Source organism: Rhinolophus sinicus, linkage group LG12 (assembly GCF_036562045.2).
Source record: "Rhinolophus sinicus isolate RSC01 linkage group LG12, ASM3656204v1, whole genome shotgun sequence".
NCBI classification, from domain to species: Eukaryota; Metazoa; Chordata; class Mammalia; order Chiroptera; family Rhinolophidae; genus Rhinolophus; species Rhinolophus sinicus.
In genome coordinates this window covers 13156979-13172944 of record NC_133761.1, presented here as the reverse complement: position 1 = coordinate 13172944, position 15966 = coordinate 13156979, and the positions used below count along the sequence as shown (strand labels likewise).

Sequence of the window (15966 nt, the reverse complement as noted above, 5' to 3'; positions counted from 1 at the left end):
CTAAACTCTCACTTGATTAAACCTGTGAATTAAGGCTGACACTTCATTCGTCAAGGATAAGCTTGAAAAGATCTGTTCTCGGAAGGCACCTTTAGGCTACAACATGAAAGCCCTATGTGTACACAGTATCCGATAGTGATGTAATGCGCGAACAATTATAAAATGAGTCACTATGATCCTCTGCCTTTGCACAAGCATTTCTCATTGAAAACTGTGTTTTACAAAATCATCTTTCCTTCCTCTGTTCCGTAGCCTCCAGGCCTCGGTATTCTACTGCCAATCTTCCTTGAGGTAAAAGTAAATGCCTGAACTGGTCGTGTTTGAACTTAATTGAAGGACGACACCTCTGCTACAACGAAGTGGGAGAGTTGGAATTAGCTTTTCTCAAAAGACTATCAAAATGTGAATCCTTGCATCATTGTTATAATACTATGAGATAGAATAATTACACCCATTATATAGGTGATAGGAGCAAGTATCACTCATTACATTACTGTGATTGTCTTTATCTACTTCTTAGAATACACAACTACCATGTTTCCCCGAAAATAAGACCTAGCCGGACAATCAGCTCTAATGCATCTTTTGACGTAAAAATTAATATAAGACCCGGTCTTATTTTACTATAATATAAGACTGGGTCAATATACTATACTATACTATACTATACTATACTATACTATACTATACTATACTATACTATACTATACTATACTATACTAAATATAATAAATATAATATAATATAATACCAGGTCTTATCTTAATTTTTGCTCCAAAAGACGCATTAGAGCTGATTGTCTGGCTAGGTCTTATTTTCAGGGAAACATGATAGATAAAAGAAAGGAACACTTCAAGGTCAGAGGACAGTTAGGCTTTGCAGTTTGGGATACCCAGTAAGGACTGGCAGGGATGTCCAGTGCCTCTGTTAGAGGACTCCCAACGAACTCATAAAGTTCATTCACAAACCCAAGGTCATACAGATGATAAATAATAGAAAAAATCCCTTTAATTCCAGGCCAGTTTGACCACAAAATCTCTGTTCTTTCAGCTCCATCATGTTGAATTCGTTTCAGACACTCCAAAGTGCATTCATACTTGCTTCATTTGATCCCCACTGCAAAGATTTATGGTCCATTGTGCACACTCTGTTTTCCTAAATCTGGCTCAACATTTGCTATTTTTCTTGTGATTCTAATTATATTTTACATTTGTTATTAAATGTCCCCCAATGTTGGCTTTGCTAGTTATAGAAAAATAGAATCATCGTCTCAGCCTTCTGCTCTGAAATCATTTTTATGAAAGATGTTATAGAAGAAAAAAGCTCTTTGTTTTCCCTTAGGGGTTTTGAAATCTCATTGGAGAGACATAACACAAAAATCTAACAGAATAAGGAAAAATTATTTATGTCACCCACACACAAATTGGTAGTATGGATTCTGGAACTTTAGATTATTGGGAGTAAATTTGATGATGCTCTGAAACTGATATTAAACAGGAAAACTTAAAAACAAGTGATGCCTTTCCATCTGTCTTTTGAAAGCATATAGGTTTATATTTAGCAAATGCATTTCTTTAGATAAAAAGCTTTTGTGAAGAGCTCTGGAAGTATTGGGATGGCGACCGTGGAATTAATGAGGTAAGATTAAGACAAAGTTAGGAGTCCAAATATTTTCCAAATTGTATACCGTCGGTTCTGATGTCTTGTTTGAATTCTAGACATACTATATTCAACTGCCTACAAGAGGTAGCCATTTCATTTTCTCAAAGGAAACTAAAGCTCAATATATCCAAGGCTACACACCTCATTCTGCTTTCCACACCATGAAACTCTCTCTCTCTTAGTGTTCCTTGTGTTGGTGAAAGCTCTGTGTTCACTCTAGTTGAACAAGCCAGAAAGCCAGGAGTGGAAGTTGATGCTTTCTCTCCCTCATTCTCTCAATAAAATCCAGCAGTACCTAAAGATTTCTACTGTACTTTAATCTCTTTCTCCTATTCATCGCCCATTCATATATTTCTTAATTCAAGTTACCACCATAGCTCACATAGAATACTAACACCCCCCTCTAATTGTTCCTCCTATATTCACAGTTACCTTCCTCTTATATGTTACAGTGTGACAACAGTTTTTTTTCTTCAAAGTTAAACCAATTTAACCCTGAAATCAGTATTTCTGCCAAAAACACTTCAATGGCTTCCCAGAGGAAACCTTAACATGCCCATGAAATCACAAATAGTCTGGTGAGGCCTGCATCTCCAGGATCAACTCACTGTCCTTGCTTCTTTTGGTCTAACATCACTTCTGAAGGAAACCCCGCCCAGCTCCCTAGATTAAACTGGGTTATTTGCAAAATAAATTAGAGTAAATAGCAACAATAACTACAACTATAAAAGCAGAAGTAGATGGTTAGAGAACTATGAGCTCCAGGTCCAGGATTTAAATTTCATTTTAATTGTTTTGACATCACAGAACAGTTCAAAGAAAACTATAAATCTTCCTAGAAAAACAAATATTCACGTACTCAAAAATTTGCATAAGAATATATGTCTTTCTGAAGACCATATATATTGTAACCCCGAATTAAAAATTACCATAATTCCTCAAATTTTGTGGTTAAAATGCAATTTCTCAAGCCCTACCACAGAAACCTGAATTAAGTAGATCTAGAGTGCACTTCAGGAATTGCCACTTTTTTTTGTTCCCCGTACATCTACATGTTTCCAATACTGGTGACCTTCATGCTATGTTTTGAGAAATGGTACTCTAGAAAATCATCTGATGATTGAAATATAAGCAATGGTGCATTCTTTGAAAATATTGTGGTTATAAGAAAAATAATTTCTGGGGATATAATGTACAACAAGATGACCACAGTTAACAATAGTATATTGTATATTTGAAAGTTGTAAAGAGAGTAGATCTCATCGCAAGGGAAAAACAATTGTTACTATATGAGGTGATGGATGTTACCTAAACTTATTGTGGTAATCATTTTACTATATATATATAGTATGTATGTGTATATATTTATCTAGTGTGTATATATATTTATACACTATGTAATCATTTCACTACATACTCGTGTGTGTGTGTGTATATATATATATATATAGTGTACATACATACACACACAGAAGGTGACAAAAAATGTATACACATTTTAAGAAAGGAAAAAAGTATATTAAAATTATAATACTCAATGTATACCGATAACAAAAGATGAATACAAGTCATGTGTGTGCATTTTGGGGGCACCCCCCAGTGTATCAAACATTATATTAAATATCTTAAACTTATACAATGTCATATGTCAATTATATCTCAATAAAACTGGACCGACCGAAAAAAAAAAAAGAAAATATTTTGGGTCAGTAGGAGAGATGAATAAATTTAGGTTGCCATTAACTTGCTCCTCCGTATACATTCATGTGAAGGCCTTGCAGACCAGCCTGCGCACCGCATAAAATACTGCTTTGTAACACTCTTGAGCGTCGTGGGCTTTTCTCCTTCCTTGTGCACTTCCTCTCTTTAAACCATCATGGGTTTGCTTTGATTTAGTTGTTACCTCGAGTTGGTGCTCTGGGTTCAACAGACCTTCAAAAGAGTAACTTGTCTTTGTGTCCTGACATGTTGTACTGAAATGTCAAAAAGGGCACTGTTTGCAGGCAATCCGAATCAGCTACTGAAACTTATGAGATATGAATTTCAAAGCAATCCTATCTGCCAGATATTGCTACGTCAGTTCCCAGTTTCTGATTAAGACATTTACATTGAAGTGAAGAGGCAACTTTATAGGTCCTGTAAAAGTGTGCCGGCTGACTCTAACGCTGACATTCTTGAGGCATTGTTCTACATAGTCCTTGCCTTTATGTGTAACTACTATCACCTCCACATCAGTGCTGGTAACTTTTCAGAGCAAGCCATCCATACCCAGATTTCAAACTTAGAATATCCAGTGATTTCCAACTGCTAAAAGCAGACCTGGCACATAGTAGGTGTTTCAATATGTCGAATAAGCAAATATGTGCATACATTCAACACACAATGGAGGAATCTCGAAAATGAAGAGTGATATACAAGTGTATTTTTTTCTGCTTTCTACCCAAACTCTCCTGATTAGACATCAGAAATGAGTATGGCCAGGGGCTATACATTAATATTTAATGACAGTCTGGGTGGGTGATCTTGGCAAATCATTTCAGACATCTGCGACTTTACTTATTATAAAAATTTCCATCAGCAGAGTTCTGACTAATTGGAAATGTCCATTATGCAGACACTTTGGAGAAAGTGATTGTTCCTCTTATCCATGTCACTCACCAAGGAGAACGACAATAGAAAAAGCAAGAAAATAAATTTGAAAATAAACTTCAATGGCCTGCTCTGACTTCTGTACACCTTTAATTCAGTTTCTTATGGCTTTCATTCCTGCGGCTGCAGGCCTGTACCAAGAGCTTTAAATTCAAAATCGTGAGCCTTCCTCCCACAAATTATGATAATATATCTACAAACCTTCATGAAAGGATCACTTTTAGTCACCATGCTGTGCCTACTAAGGCTAAAACAGTGGCTGGTATATTTTAGAAAATTTTCATAAGAATAGAAAAACTAAGTTCTCAGTAGTCCCTTACCTACATTGATTGGGTCCCACAAGTGTGAATTAGTTTATCGTTTGTCTTCAGTGACTTGGTATGTTTTTCTTCACACTGATCACTCACTGTCTTTATACCCATATCTTCTCTTAGAGGAGTGACCACTTCTCTGTCATGACAGTGAATCTTGATTCCCACATGCTGCCCCTTTTTCTCTTCTGTACCCAATGTTATCCTCTCTGCTTTTGCTTTGATTACTCCCAGTGTCCTGTCTTGTCCGACTTTACCCTGAAATGTGTACACATATCTCCTATGCTGAATAATTGACAACAACCATTAGAAAAAAAACCATTATTTATCGACTGCTCTTTTAAGGTATCACTTACATTTTTGCTTTTTTTCTCTACCATTATGCAAGGACACAAACTCTTGTGTCTATTCTCATGTTTTGTGGTTTCATCATTTATTTTGTTCCTTTAAACTCTGTACTCTCAAAATTTGAAGCAGAATAGCATAATGATTAAAAGCACAAATTCTTGGTGCCAAACTGCTCTATTTCCAATTAAGTCCTCACCTCTTTATAGTCGAATGATATTGGGTGTTGAATATAAAATCTTGATGCTTTGGGTTTTGTATCTATAAAACAGGGATTTAAAACAAATACCTCAAAGAGTAATTGTGGATTCATTGAATTAAAACAGATAACACAATTAGAAGAGTGCTTGTCACATAATAAGCACTTGGTAGGTGTCCATCTCTTTGTCATCACCACCATCATTATAATGTCTGTTCTCCCCATGCATCCAAAGCTGTATTATCATTAACATTTTGGTAACTCTTAACTTTTTTTTTTCTTCTCAGTTTAGTGCGCTTTTTATTTATTTATTTATTTTTTATTTTTTATTTATTTTATTTATTGGGGTGACAATTGTTAGTAAAGTTACATAGATTTCAGGTGTACAATTCTGTATTACATCATCTATAAATCCCATTGTGTGTTCACCACCCAGTCAGTTCTCTTTCAATCACCATATATTTGATCCCCCTTACCTTTATCTCCCACCCCCCCGCCTCCCTTACTCTGGTAACTCTTAACTTTTAAAGTCAATAGATAGTCATCAATCTTTGTTCTTTCTGATTCCCATTTGTAAAATGTGGTCCTCTTGGTCATTATGTCAGCAAGTGTCCAGGGCAGAAACAGAGACCACTCTACATATTTCAAGAAGTATGGGATTAAATACTGCTAATTCATTGCTTACAAAATTGTGTGATAGATTGGAAGAGTGGAAGTCAGAAAGAACACCTCTACACTGTTGAATCCAAGGGCATGTCGTCATTGATACGACCCCGAGGTCGGGATGCTGCTTCTACTCCTGCCACTTTCATCACCACAAATACCATTCTGACTCATTACGCTAGCGTCTAGCTACTAGAAAACCAAATCCAATGACTGAATTGTTTCTAAACAGTCACATGTCATACTCTTGCTTGTTAAAAGAAAGTGCAGCAGAAAAGAGCTCTATTTCATATCATTATTTCAAATCTCAAGCAAAGGAGTTTGGGGCCTGTAGTTTTCAGCTTTTGTCTTTTTCTTTTGTCCTGAAAATTCTGCTCTGATACCTTTAACTGTCACCCCTGTATTGCTAACTACCAAATCCCTATTCATCGCTCTGGACTTCTTTCTTATTTCAAATACATAACTCCAAGAAATATTAGAAATTCTCACATGTATATTATATATAATCCATAGCCTCAAACTCAATGTATTTACAGTATAACTAAAGAAAACCAAAACCAAACACGAAACTCAATCCAACTGTCTCTCTGTATATACGATTTTAATTACTGATACATTTTCCCTAAAGTGTTCAGCTACAAAATCTGTTTTTATCACAACTTCAAATTTCTCCTGATATTGTTTGATATATGGCTAAATGGTAGAAAATCTAAAAGAATGAATAGATTATACAGTCTTTAAGTGATCTTCTGTAAATATCAAATCTCTTATTTTGGCTTTTCTTAGAAATGGTCAGTGACAGCTGAAATTTACATTCCTTATCACTGCAAGATATTACAGTGAGTTCTTTTTGGCTCTGAATTACAGTGGATTTTTATATTTAACCATATACAATTTGGAATGCTAACATCCTACTATGGAAATTGAGGAGTCTTCAAAAGGGACTTGCTGGAGAAATCGTTACAACATATGATTTAAAATTACTGGCTAAGAGTTAGATAAAATCAGACAGATTCAAATTTCATCTTTGAAACTTACTGGATGTGTGACCTTGGGGAAGCTACTCAAAATCATTAATCCCAGGTTATTTAACTGTAAACTAGAGGTAAAAATGGTGCCCACATAATATGAAGGTCATTATGAAAATTAAATAATGCTATAGTACAGTACTTAAATGCAGTATTAGTCTCCAGACAAAAACAAACAATAAATTTTGGTTAATATTAATATTATCATTGCTGATATCATTGATATAATCCCTCCGTTCTTTTGAATATACTTTAGGGTACTGCTACAGTTGGTATAATTTGGAAGTCCTTATGCCTTATAGAATCACAGCTATAAAACTGATTAGAAATTCCTTGGGAACTGAGGTACAGTTCAGTGCAGAATCCTAGGGTTTCATGTGGGTAACAGACACACTATGTTGCACAGATTGGAAGATGATGAGAAATAAGTAGGTCTCTAGTCCCCACAATCAGTTTATAAATATTGGTATTTAATGTGATTATTGTGTGTGTGTGTGTGTGTGTGTAGGGGTGAGTTTTAGGTGCCAGAATTTGAAAACCATTCATCTAAGTCGTCAGGAAGAATTGTTCTCTTCTACTAAACTAAATAGTAGACTTATGCTGATACTTATTAATAAGATGTACGTTTTTTAATTCAGCTACGCATTACAAATATGTTAAACTGAACAACGTAAGAAAAGTCTTACAATACTAGAGAAAATGTTAAACTCGCACTTAAACCTCTATGTCTCATTTTAGATTGTTTGTTGAAATAGGCCTGAGACAGCTCACTATAATGATTTATTATAAATCACCAAGGATTATACAGATATGCACTTTGAGTCAGGGATTGTGTTACAAAGGTATTGCAACTGATAAGTAAAGGGGAGCAGAATATGTCACCCCAAAATAGGCCACTTTGGCATACTGATTATTTTGAATTAAAGTTATTTAAGAAACAGCCAGTACAAGAAAGATACTCTAACTCTTCTTTGTCTTCCTGAAATCAGGAAATAAATCCCCCAGGTGAAATGTATTCTCCCTGTACCAGGAAGGTCAAAGCTATCTATATTACCAGAAACAGGGAATTTAGGATCCAGAAGGCTATATAAACAAAACTTGTTATTTCTTCACTAATTTACTGGCCTAAGCCCAAACCCCGTTGTCTTGTCAATTCTTCACACATTTGTTGTTTGTCTAAAACTTATAAGAGCTACCTGTTTTGGTCACTTCTTTGACCCTCCCGTTTTTATGGGCTCCACCATGTACAAAATTAAATTTGTTTTTCCCCTATTAATCTGTCCTATGTTAATTTAATTATTAGACCAGCCAAAGAAACTAGAAGGCAAGAAGGCAAAAGTGTTCCTTTCCTACAGGTGATGAGTTCCCTGTGCTGTATATATGGAATTGGCTCGATAAAAATTCTTTAATTCAGTGAGTTAAATTAGAGCTTACTTTACTATTATACTTGTCTCCTCCAACTTCAATTATGAAAAAAAAGCATATTCTTTTACACTAAATTTCAAATAACTGAACTTTGTCTAATGTGGACAAGAGTTTCTTTCCTGTCTAAATTAGCAGCTTTTAGAAGCATTTTTCTTTTTCTCTCAGCAGCTCCTAGATGTACCCAGGGTGTGTGATTGCCAAGGAAAATTGGGAAGCAGCAGAAGCAGAGGGTTGAAGAAATGAGAACATCACAAGAAGAGGAAAATGTCACCGAGGCATGAGCACATGTTGTCCTCTCCACACTGAGAATACCAGTCCACAGAACATACCCGGGGACTCCCAGTATAGACATATTTCTGGCTTCATCTGGGAGAAGCAACAAAATGACTGTCTCTGCTTCCTCATGGCAGCGAGAGACGTGCTGAAAACTTCTATCATCTGGATGGTGAGGAGCTGAGGGTTGGGGAGCTCTGCCTACTTGGCACAGCCAGATCTTTAACGGGAAAGCAGCAGAGTTTTGCAAGGCAAGGGAGCTGGGGGAATGCTCTGAAAACCACACCTCTGCCTTTTGGCAATTTAAACCAACTGAAAACCATTCTTTGGGGACTGAGTTTTGGAAAACGTTGATGTTCATGATGAAAGCACAAGTTCTAACAGGAGGTCTGTTGCAGAGCGAGAGATTAGGAAGTAAACTGCAAGAGGACATTTTAAAGGAAAAGGCGACGCTCTCAGAAGATGGCAGCACACTTGGAAAAGATGATGAACATTACACTGGGAATATAGATGCTGCCATCATAGAGTTTGTAGAGGAGGGGGGTGAAATGCACAGAAATATAACCTTGGTTAGAAGTGATACATGTTGAAAGAAAGGTACACATAAATTACTCATGGGGTCAAAGAATGGAAGAACAGTTACTTCCACTTGGGAGAAATTACCAAAAGCTTTATAGAAGTGATGTAATCTATAGACAGTATTCAGTAAAGCATAAAGATGGTGTAATTAAAAAAAAAAAAAACTGGAAAGATAAGTTTGAAGCCTTCCCATGTCAGGGGAAACAAATGTGTGTCATGTTATTTTACTTATATTAAATTAAAAGTAATTAGAATCTATTCAGCTAAAACATCCTATTGGCATTTTAAATAGGATTATGTTACATTTATAAATTAACTTGGAGAGAATGGATATCTTACAAATATTTAGTCTTAGTCTACAGGCTTATCTCATTGAATGAACCTACTTTTTTCTCTATTTGATCAGGAGGAGTGAGTTGGATTTTTGCTTTCTCATATAATATCCATTTCCATTGTTCCATCATGCAGTTTGTTTTGTCTTGGTTAGTGTTTGGATTTTTTGTCATTAAAATTTATTGCGATTGGAGTATGGGATAAGATCATAGAATGACCCTGTCCAAAAATAATGTCTGCCTCTGGGGTAAGTGTAATAAAGACTATGTAGCTTCAAGACAGAAAATGTATTTTCCAGCAAGATTCACTCTTGTTGTGTGTTTTTATAACCTTTGCCACACTCATCTTTCTATACACATTATGCCTTCTAAAGTTTAAAAACAAAAAGCTAAGGCTCCTTGATTTCGAGGGGATTAAAGGGATAAATTTGTGTTGAGAAATGTATTCTCCACTGAGAGAATACATTTCTACCCACCTCACAGGGGCACAACCTTTGAAGCTAGCCATTTCTGGGGCAAACAATGATTATAATCAATTTTTAAATTTCAACTAAAATAGGCTTAAGAGATAAAATTACTTCTCTCTGAGTTAATAAACGATGTCTGAATTTAGGTACCAACACCAAAGCATTATGGTCTCTAGAAAAAGAGTGAATGAGTTATTGCCATGTTGCTTAAGTATTGAATTAACCTAACTATTTTTAAATAGTTTAACTCTTTCATGGACATTTAAGAAAAAAATGCACAGATACATGTGGTTTTGGATACAATTTGAGGGATTTTATTGAGACCTAGATGTCGGTTCTTAGACCAAGGATTGATGCATGCCAAGTCAGAAAGCCATAATCTATATTACGATTACCTCTAAAAGTATTAGCTGCACGTTCAAATGATAGAGACGAGCCTAATTCCAATGTGAGATGATCATAGCAACAAATGAAAGCTGGAGGGGGTCTGGAAATAAACAGTATCTATAATTAAGGACTCAGAAGATAGCATTCTCCTAAACAACCCCCCAAAAAGAAAGGAAAAAAAAAACACCTTTTAAACAAGTTAGGTAAGCTATATTCATATACTTGGAAAATGAACGTTTATAAAACATGGAATTTTGTCAGACCAGATCAGCTACACTATCTCATGTGATTAAAACCTGGATAATCACAGATCAATAGTAGTTTTAACTGAAAATAATTAAAATGTTATGTTACAAATTCAACAACAAACAATATTCTCATTATATTCATTGTTATATCTTTCTCTGTAGCAGGACGCCGGTCCCAATGTATAGCTGCTTTAAAAGAATATGATGTGAATTATTACTCATTTTGGTAACATACAAAAAGCTATCTATTTTATATTCAGAAATTTCAAGTCAGCTTTCATCTCTACTGTTGTAATTAATGCTGTACCTTTAAGTGAAAATGACGACATGCCCTAGTGATAAATGGCAGAGGGAATTGTTGGGCCAGAAAATAAAGCTTCCAAGAGCAAACAGCATTGGAAGAGAGATTTGGCTGAAAGCTATGGTTTCTTATGTGGGACAAGACCAATGCTCAGAGAATCACTTTCAAGTCTTGCTCCCATACCCCTAAGGTCAGAGGAAAGTTATTGAAGCATTTCTTTGGTGTATAGGCCAACTTTCTTCACATTCTGTCAACGTGCTCCAGCATGATGATGAGGTTAAGAAAACTGAGGCTGAAAACCTAAAAATCTTGATAATAAAAAGCCCCAGTATTTCTGTCCTGAAAAATAATGACAGTCCTGGAGGAACTGCTATCCAAACCCAATGAAAGAAACTAAGCTTTCACCCAAAACTTTGATCAAATCACAGGAAAAATCAATGGAGTAAAAATAATGCTGGCTCTCATTTTCAGCCAGTGCCCAATTTGCACTGAGCATAGGGCCAATATGAAAAAACCCAAAGCAATAAATAGCACCAGAGGCAGAGTCAGGCTGTGTGGGGCCTTGAGACTTATATCATCTGTGGGTCCCTCTTATAGAGAACTAATTTTAAACACCACACTTTACAAAATTCACATATACAACCAATCACTTAGTGTTACACACACTGCAAGAATCTTGGCAAGAGCCCGTGTCAGTTACAGGTCTGAAATGTAAGCTTCACTCCCTTCACCTTTGTGACGCCTGCATAATGGAGAAAGAAACAGATGAGTTCAATATCTACGTCACGCCAACGGTTATAAAGATTGTATGCGATGCTACATCACCTAGAGTATAATGAGAACAGATTTCAACAAATTTTCATTTCTTCTCCTACCCTTCCTTTTATATTTTACATAGATATCAACAATTGATTTTTAAAAAATAACAAAATGTTGAGAGGACTCTTTAAGCTATTTCTATAGAGGAAAAGTCTATAACATTTTAACATAGTGTTTTTGAAATAGTAGCTATTTTGATATGGTTAGTCTCCAGCAGACTGGGGATTTTGACATGTTTTTAAAAAACATGTGAACATTTATGCATGTATGTATGTGTTTATTTACTTGATTGTTTGATTGATTAATGGTTACTCTTGCAAATCTTGTTCCTGGAGATGCAGACTCTAAGATTGCATGCAGGAATTTTATTAGAGTGCTTATAGGTTAAACCTTGGAAAAGAAGGCAACAGAACTGGGCAGAGGGGGAGGTTGGGCGATGAGGAAGTCATAGTAAAGGCCTCAGTCAAATCCATAGGGAGCTCAGAAGATGGAATTATTATTGTTAGTCCTCCGGAGTTGGGGTGAGGGTGTTTTATATTCCTATGTCAAGCCATCATGATATGCAGGCTGCCTCTGGGAAATAGATGTGACCTTGATGAGGTGGCTCTTTTTAAGGCAGGGCAACTTCTAGAGAGAGAGTTAACAGATTAGGGCTGTGAGACATCTGTCCTCCCAGAATGTGGGGGACACATCCTGCAATCCTGCAGGCTGGGTGTGGGAAATGTGGCACAGAGACCACTACAGTCTATTCTTTCTACCACGTAGATCCAACTCTTCAAATAAGTTCTAGAGCAGCTCCTCTAGGATACTGGCTGGTGTCTTGATGTGTGTGACGTATAAAAACAAGTTCAGTAGGGCCAACTGTAGCTCCCCGCTCCCAATAAACGTTCTTGTCCCACGGTACTCGTTATCTCCTAATCCTTCCTTATTCCTGAAGGATGTGAGCCTCTGGTCACCATGTCATTCTCAGGATGTAACTACTACCCTCCTTCATTTGTCATAAAAACTGGCCAGGAGTGTGACAAGAGCTACTGAAATGGATCACTCTTGTGCCAAACATCCTTGCTAGGATGGTGACTTCTCTTCTTGTGTGCTTTCTCTTAGGGTGAGGAGCCCCAAACCACTCAGGCAGCAGCTATAGGACTTCTGCAGTTCTACCTGGTAGCAACATTCCTCCTTTAAGAACCAAGACCTCTCAACCCAGAAAGCCACATTTTTGGGTATGGAAAGCATAAGTTATATAAGCAAGTCATTGGAATAATGATAAATGGGTCCATTCCTACTTTCCTACCCTGGTTCCTAGACCTATGCATTACATATGTTGGGGCACAGTAGCATATTAAGTTAATGCATATATGAATCCAGGAGGATGACTCTCAATCCTCATAAGGAATTATCTCTGGTATCTCATCTGTGCTTTCAACAGGGCATTCCACCATTTTATCAGGCCAAAATCTTATAGGCTGTGTAATAGATGATAGGAATACTGGATCCCATTTTTAAGTGCTCATTACCTCCTCTTTATTGCTGTAAAGTGGATTTTATGGTCTATTCCAATAGTACATAGCATCCCATGTTGGTGATTCAAACACTGTGCAAGCCCTGAAATAATGTCAGTGGAAGGTCTGAAGGTAACAAATGGAAACTAAGGGTAGGAAAGGCAACCTGGTATCCAGAATATGTAAGTACTCCAGTCAATGGAATGAATCATTGCTCCTTCCACAGTGGAAGAGATCCAATGCAATCAACTTGCCCTCAAATGGGAGATTGGTCTCCTGAATGGACGATCCAGTACTGAAGAGTCTGCATTGGTCTCTGCTGCTGACAGGTTGGACACCTGCCAGGGACAACAACTAGATCACGTTTTTGTGACTGGGAGCTCATGTTTTGGGGCACATGCATAACCTCCATCCCTGCCCAAATAGCTACTTCTTTCATATGCCCATTGTGCCAGCCCTCGGATGGCCAATGGCAGAGGTTTAGACATTAACAGGTTCAATCATTATGTTGATTTAATCATGTCTGTTTAATAGCACCTACTCTCTGGTGGCATAAACTTGTGACAGGAAGACCTCTACCCATTGTGACTGCTCTCATAGATACACCCAAATGCCTCTAACCCAGACCTCTTTTCTCCTGATCTTCCAATTCTTCTCCTTCTAGGCCCCCTGACAAACTAGACATTTGCCATTGCCCATGAGTTTCTACGGGTTCTCTTTCTATAAAGCTAGTTTTCTCTTTTCCGTGTCCTCTGCTAAACTTGGCCATACTACCTCCTTCATTCATGTGTCATCCACCAAAGTCACGCTGCTTACAGAGACTAATTGAAACTGGATGCCTAAATTCTAAACAACTAGGGCAGAATCTAATTCATTTAATTCATCTTGAGGAAACTGAGCTAAAATCCTTTCAACCGAGCTTTCCCAAGTTATTAGCCATTGGACACTCTCCTGTGATGATCCTCTGACTATTGGCTAAATTAGTAGAAACTGATCAGCATAACTATACCCTTTTAACAATATCATTGGTCGGAATTTTTCCTATGTAGCATGAATAACAGTAAAATTTAGACTCTATCGAGTGGCAACTATTATGAACACAGCTATGCTAAGTTAGCCTCATAAGAAAAAAGCACTCCATTTATTCACTGGGACAGCTCTATATAGCAGGAACCCATGCTCTTGGCATATTGGTACCGCCACACGTGCTCAGAAGTGCACTCCTAACTAGAAGAAGATTAAGAATTCTCCATGGAACCCTCACCCTGCTGAGATAGACTCTAATACTCTTTCCCCACTGTTGGGTTCTGTCAGCTACCGAGAGAAGAGGGAATTCTGGGGCTTCCCTCTGAGTCCCTTCTACTCGCTTAACAGTCTGAGAGTCTGACTATAGACCTTTGGCCATCACTGAGATACTTTGCCTAGGTTCTGTATCCATTCCTGTCTGATTAGCAATAGCCAGAGGGGCAATGTCATTTATTGCAGACAACAGTCCTTCCAATGGCTATGATACTGTAAGCACTGGAGGAGTCACGTCTCAGAAAAGTGGGGCATCGATTAGGAAGACAACCACAGAATTGTGTCTACTACACGCACAAATAAATCTGATACTAAATCGTAGCTATTTCATGTATTGAAAAGAACCCCCTAGCAGAATGTCAAGACTAAGAACGTCAATAGCATATAAAATAGAGGATCCAAATGGCAATTGACCTCTGCTAAACTTGACCTCTCTGCTAGAGAACTCCAAGAGTGGCTCAGAAAGATGTAACTTTCCAGAGTATTGGAATCCTTTAAGCATAATAAATTCATATAAAAAGCCAAGTATTTATTTCAGATCGAAGTGTTTTACCATTCAGTCGTGTGTATTGGCTTGACATACATTTATGAGCATCCACTACATTCTAGGTTCTGTGCTGGGAAGGAGTGGACGTAGCAGTGAAAAAAATGAGGGTGAAACGTCATTTTCCTGTATCCAAAGGGAAAAAATTAAGATCCTGGTTACCACCGCATATTGGCAGGGATTTGGAAAGACAAGTAATCTCTTCTGCTGCTGATAAAATTTAGCACAGAAATTGATAAACTATCTGGCAAAATTTAGTGTACATCTATATTCATAATCCCTGAAGCCCAGTGATAACACTCCTGACTCAAAGCACAAGTCTTTAAAGGGAAATAGACAAATATATTCACAGTTACGTGGTGAGGACTTGGAGACAAACTTTGTATGGAGGCAAACTAGGACTGTATTAGTAGGCAAATGTGCAAGGGTTGGAAATACCAGATATACATACAGTGATAAATCTAAAAAATATAATGCTGAGTGGAACACAAGTGAGAAATGTATACCACAATACTATCCATGTACATTAAGAACTATATACATATAAAATATCAAAAATTATTACCATGTTTCCCCGAAACCCAAGCCACAGGCAGAGTCCACATGGAGAAAGGGATGCATGACTTGGCCCCAGCTCATTCCAGCTAAGGTCCCAGACATGAGTGAGGATCAATCTTGGACTTATAGTCCAGTGCAGACTTTTAGCAACTCTGACTCAGTCCCTCATATTGGCAGATTCTGTTGGATGACTGGGATTCTAAACGAATTGAAGGATCAGTCATCTTGGAACAATATTATTTTTGGATAAAGAAACTCCTGATACATTTCCTGATTCCTAACTTGCCTTGTAGATGATCAAATTTCTTTTGCTGCCATATGCATTGCTGTATTCAGGTTTTCTCACTTTCAGTCTAGATCATTCCTTAGGAGTTTTCA

At 37.2% G+C, this 15966-nt stretch overlaps 1 pseudogene; it reads right to left on the bottom strand.

Annotated features, from left to right (window-relative positions):
• Positions 1 to 5993, bottom strand: part of LOC109434269 (metalloendopeptidase OMA1, mitochondrial) — a 122017-nt pseudogene extending 116024 nt beyond the window's left edge.
• Positions 5994 to 15966: the final 9973 nt, after the last annotated feature.